Source organism: Gymnoscopelus braueri, assembly GCF_963280865.1.
Source record: "Gymnoscopelus braueri genome assembly, chromosome: 8".
Classification (NCBI taxonomy): Eukaryota; Metazoa; Chordata; class Actinopteri; order Myctophiformes; family Myctophidae; genus Gymnoscopelus; species Gymnoscopelus braueri.
Window position 1 is genome coordinate 46,061,689 of NC_137609.1, and position 6,148 is coordinate 46,067,836.

Consider the following 6,148-nt stretch of genomic DNA (forward strand, 5'->3'; position numbering starts at 1 on the left):
GTGGCATAAACAGTGGAAGTTGGATGATCAATGCAAAAGTAAAATACAAAACATAAGAAATAACTAACAAGAAAAGGGGCAAAGGCAGCAATGGAGCTAAGGAGCGCCTATAAAACAAAAGACAACAGTTAGCCCCCACCAGGCATTATTACAAATAAAAATACTTTCAAATCAAAATACATAACATTAAGTACCTCAATAGTCAAGGTCTGTCTATAGGGCAGGGGCACGGCAGCATACACAGTGGCACCATAGCAGGCCTATAATGGCCGGAGAATACAGGGGCCTATAAGTACAGAATTATGTTATAACTACCATACTGTACGAGGGCAAAATCCATACAAAGGCAACTTTACACCACGTACCTCTGGTTAAGTGAGGTTTGGGCCCTCCCACTTGGCCTAGAAACCACCTCTCGGTCTTTGCTCTTATCCTCAACAGTGAGGCAGAGAGGAGGGCGACTGAGGAACATATACCATTATAATAAATACAAAACAACAGTAAACAGTTTAAAAGTTTAAAAGCAAAACACTCCATTGCCTACCTTGCTCAGACAAGCCAGTGCCTACAGAGTCAGAGAGCCAAGCTAGATTCCATGCATGAGCACCAGGCTTTATAGGGGAGGGGTTAAACAGTGATTACCTACACATGTGTAATTGGGGCGTGGACCCAGAAGCCTGAATGGAGACAGGTCTCCCTGTTATACGTCATGTTTTCGATCATTGGCTGTCTTTTAAGCCAATGGGGAGACATCCCATACTCTGAACGGCGGTCTCGTCCTCCCATGCTATGGCATTATAACAGCTCAGCAGTGTTGCCATATTCTGCGAGAGAAATAAGCAACCAGGTCTATGAAAACAAGCCCAAAAGAAGCGACTAGGCTACGGCTATTTGAAAATAGCCACCTTATTTATTGCTAAAATCACCGTGGTATCCATATTGCTCCCCCCGCCCCAACAGAGTAATCACAGACGAGCAGTGGCGGAAAAAGTACTATTTTCTTTTTTTTACTTAAGTAAAAGTTAATTGGAAATACTCCAGGAAAGTATAAATGTACTTTATAGTTACTTTACCGCAGGCAGACGGCGGTCTCATCCTCCCATGCTATGGTGGTATAAGAACCCCTACCAGCAGTGTTGTCAGATTCTGCGAGAGAAATAACCGACCAGGTCTATGAAAACAAGGCGTGCATACATGGAACACACACACACACACACACACACACACACACACACACACACACACACACACACACACACACACACGGTCAGCTGCTGCAGTCCTCACTTCAGACCATGATTTCTCTGCTGCCCAGCAGAAACCAGCTAACTCCAAAATTTTCATTTTTCAGGAAATGACAAAAACAAATCAAAAAGTGGAGTTAGGAGGTTTTGTTCATCATTGATAAGAACAGCTGAATAGACCATATTCACACGGCGGCCATATTGGAATTTAACATTGAAAGTGCCGCCACCCGGGGTGGCTACTTTCATTGACTTCATAGAAACATGGCCGCCGTGTGAATATGGTCTATGGACCTCCAAGCTCACAATGAGGTTGGAGGTCAAAAGGGGGTGGAGCCTGGAGTCAGCTAAACCAGCTAACTCCACCCCCTTTGGTGGAGTTAGATGGTTTAGCAGAAGGTTTGAGGATCCAATGGAGTTAGCTGGTTTTTTTTGACCAACACACAGACGTAAAGGGTGTTCAATAGCACTGATATATGAAAAAAAAATGCAAAAGCGGAAACATGGAGTTAGCTGGTTTCTGCCCGACAGCAACGATATTCATTTTGAAGTGTGATTTGTTTTCCAATGAAGTGCTGTTTGTCTCTGTTGGACAGGAGCAGGAGGGCACTAATTAACCACTAAAAACTGCTGTTTTTATATGCAGTAAGTGGTATTTTAATAAAGCTATTTGGTCATAAGTGGTAGATAATGACAGTTCTTTTATCATATTACTCGCTCAATATTCGCTTATGGGAGAACGTCCCCTGGTGTGATCACAGAAGCATTTTTTATACACTCCAGGCAATATCATTGGCTGGACCAAGGTTGCGTGCTGGCGTCATCAGCAGGTACCACCCCCTGCGTGCCCTTCATAAGCACTGACGAGAACCAGCCGCGTCATTCAAATTTCCCTTCTCTGAATCACAGAGCATACTCAACCTTATCTCTCAGACAGGACATCGCGTAGCTTAACAGCTCGACTTTAGACAAGTGTCAAATCTTGGACTCAGAGCGTTACCGATTGTCACTCAGAGATTTGGGGGTAGGCTTTTTAAGCTACCTTCGCTCTACAGAAGAGCTTGTGTTTAGCCTCGAAAGCTAAACGACAAAACACCGTGTTAAGCCTCAGAAGCTAACGCACAATAAAGTAGTAATTCGAGCGAAATAAATAAGCCCAATTAATTACACATTTCCCTTTGAGCCTCGAACGCCAAACCGAAATAAAAAGAAACTAACACCACGTTTGTACCTCAGAAGTCGAACCGTGTTACAGGATAGCTAGCCCACAATCCTCTCAGAACGCTGCGGCAAATAAGAGCATCTCCCCCGCAGCCAGAGGGCCGAAGAAGCCCAGCCAAAGGCAGTGCCCCTGTGGGAACAAAATGTCGGGCTTTGACACCCACACCCGCTGCTTAAAATGCATGCGACCATGGGCCTGCAGCCGGGTTTCTGCGAGTACTGCGAAGCGATGGAAATGAAATTTCTGATCCGACGGCTCAGCAAGATAGCGAAGCGAGCTAACGACCCGGTGCTCGGGGAAACCATGGACACAGAGGGAGGCGATATAGACCCCGCTCCCCCTGTACATGACTGGGCAGAGAACGCCGACGAACTCCTACCTCTCCAAGAGGTAGAGGAACCAGAGCTCGTGATGATGGCGACGGCCCGACCAGAACCGGAGCCGGACGATGACTGTTCGAGCCCATCCGACTCCGTCCTCTACTCCGAGGATAGCGGTGATGAAGACGACGATGACTTCATGCCATCCTCCTCACAGTTCGCCCCAATGTCAGCTGTACTGGAAATGCCAGGCGACAGAGGGCACCCAGGAGCAGCGAGTAGCACCAGCGGGATCGATGTATTCGACCTGCTGAAATATGCAGCGGCGGACCTAAACGTCCCTTGGCCCGCGGTGGAGCTCCAGGCAGGACCCGCCTCTCTGTACGACGAGGACCTCGGTCCATCTCGCTCCGTGAAGAGGCTGCTGCCTATGTTCCCCAGCTGCCCAGAAGAAGTGCAGCGCTACGGGTGGAAACAACCCTTCACCGCGTCCTCTCTAAGCCACCCGTCCATAGACTGCGTGGATATGAAGGAGGAAGGCATACATCATCTCCCCCCGATAGAGAGAGTGATGGCCGCCCACCTCACTGGCTCAAACAGCTCATCCGAGCTCCCCACACGGAGCGGACGCCAACAGACCCTCATGGCTAAAAAAGCCTACGGCGCAGTGGCTCTGTCTGTGAGGGCCCTTAATGCCTCCTCTTTCCTTCTCCACTATGCCGGTAAGCTCCACGCAGCAGCGCATGGCGCCCCGACCCTGGAGACTATGGCTCGGCTCCGCAGAATCTCCGTGGAGAGCCTGAAATTCACCACAACAGCGATCCAGTGCTCGGGACGCGCGCTGGCCGCCATTGTGGCACAGGAGAGGATCAGATGGCTGGAACTCGCGCAACTGACCGAGGCGCAGCGGAAAGAGATCCTCGACGAGAAGGTCTCCCCCACTGGCCTCTTTGGCGAAGCAGTCGCCAAAATGCAGCACAGATGCGAGGAAAACAAAAAAGAGGGAGAGGCTCTCCAAGTTTGCCTCCCCAGGAAAGCTCCTCCACCACAACCCCGCCGCACTTACGCACAAGCTGCTACCACGAGCGGGTTTAAGATCCCGCTGAAAGCGGCTCCTTACGCAGCCGCCGCTGCGGCTGGGCCGACAGGTACCAGACCCCCACAGGATCCTGGTGCCAGAAGGAAGGTCCCTCACGGCCCCCCTCCAGCTAGAGGTGCCCCGCAGCGCCCAGCTGACCACAGGGGTGGCAAGAAAAAACAGAAGCGGGCATAGCAGATGCAGCCCGCGGGGGAGAGTGGAGAGGTTACTACCCCCCACCCCCACTCTCCAGACCTTCATGTTCCCTGGGGCGCTCTAATCGGACGGACCGTAGTGACCACGGGCCTCACGGATCACAGTCCAGCAAAGAAAAGAAAGACTGTTCCTCTGCAAAATGTTTATGTTCCAAATGTAAATGCAAGAATGTGTCACAATGTTTCTATATTAAAACAAATAACCTCGTCGCAGCCAGGCATGTCGCCAAGGGCACGGGTGAAAAAATATGTGAAACAAAACAAAATAATAAACCCCAGAAACATGAGCCCGTCATTACGGACCTCTCAACGAGGCACCGTAATGACGGGACCAGCGCACTTTGTCCCGGTGGGACAAAAGCGCTCCTACCCAACGCGCCCGGTGCGCTCGGGGCCCACGGGTGGGCGCTGTTGGACAGGGCAGAGTGGCTCTCATACGGACAGGCCCAGACAGCCCAGGCCTACCGTTAGAGGGCGCCATTGCACTCCCCTCGGACGAGGAGGTACTTTCCCCTCTAACTTTGCATCTAGATGCATGGAAAAAGTGCAAACCACACCCCTGGGTGTTACGCACAATCGCCAAGGGTTACAGAATACAATTTGCCTCAAAACCACCGGCATTCGAGAGAATAATCTTCTCTCACGCCAGCGGGCAGGCAGCCAAAGTACTTCAGGAAGAAATCATCTCCCTATTGTCAAAGAAGGCTATAAGAGAAATACCAAGAGATCAAAGCCAGTGCAGGTTTTACTCCCGGTATTTTCTCGTGCCAAAGAAGGGGGGGGGACTGCGTCCAATCCTGGATTTGAGACCCCTCAACCGCTGTCTCAGAAAATACAAATTCAAGATGTTAACAAATCCAACCCTACTGGGCATGGTAAAACACGGGGATTGGCTCACATCTATAGATCTAAAAGACGCCTACTTTCACATCCCCATCTCCCCACCACACAGGAAATTCCTGAGGTTCGGTTTTCGGGGACGAATGTACGAATACAAGGTCCTCCCGTTCGGCCTATCACTAAGTCCTCGGGTGTTTGTGAAATGTACACAGGCAGCGCTGGCCCCGTTGAGACAACGCGGCATTCGCGTGGCAAATTACATCGACGACTGGCTTTTCCTGGCAGAATCGGCATCGTCAGCTCTAAAACAAACCACGGAGGTGTTGAAACACCTGGGGTCGTTGGGTTTCACGATAAATCACGAAAAAAGCATACTGACGCCAGCACAGTCCATCAATTTCATAGGAATTTCACTGGACTCAGTGGCACTCAGAGCGTGCCTGTCGCTGGACAGAATGAGATCGTTTATATCATGTCAAACTCAGTTTCGCGAAGACAGAACAGTTTCTTTCAAAATGTGTCTAAGAGCCGTTTCACACTCAGGTCCCGGGTGCGCACTCCAGACCGCTTGGCTAGTGTGAATGTAGCGAATCGTCCCGCGAAACGGGTAACCGTTCCGTTCCCGAAACCACCTCCGGAGGCAGTTTCGGATCCGGATCATGTGTTTTCGGGTACGGTACGCTGCAATGTGAAAGCAAGCGTACCATTAGACGGAAGTGGCCCGCTATTTGGAATAGGTGACGGTATATAAACTCGACAAAAACAGCCAACAAAAACACCGCTCTTCTAGCCGGTGCTACTGAATGAATGAAAACGTCCCAGAATGCATTGCGCACTTAAGGTGGGCTGGTGCATATTACTCTTAAGGTGGAACATAACAATTGAAATAATAATCAACTTATATGGGAGCCTTTCTAACAATTTTACTCATTCAATTCTGAACCCATTCTTAAAATTTAAAATTCTCTATTAGCTGTGAAGGGCCTTCTTTCATGTCTATCAGTCATGAAACATTGGCGGGTCTCCATCGCGCATTTCAGGTGCGCGAGCAGCGCATATAGTATATCTTGTGGGTATCTTGTGGAGTTTCAGCTACTATGCATCCCAGAAATATATAGCTTATAAGGCTTTGTAATTTGAAATTTGTAAGTAAATATGGTAACTCATTTAGATGTAGGCCTACGTAGGTTTATAGTTTCCCAAGGACTATAGCCGTTTCACTCATGATG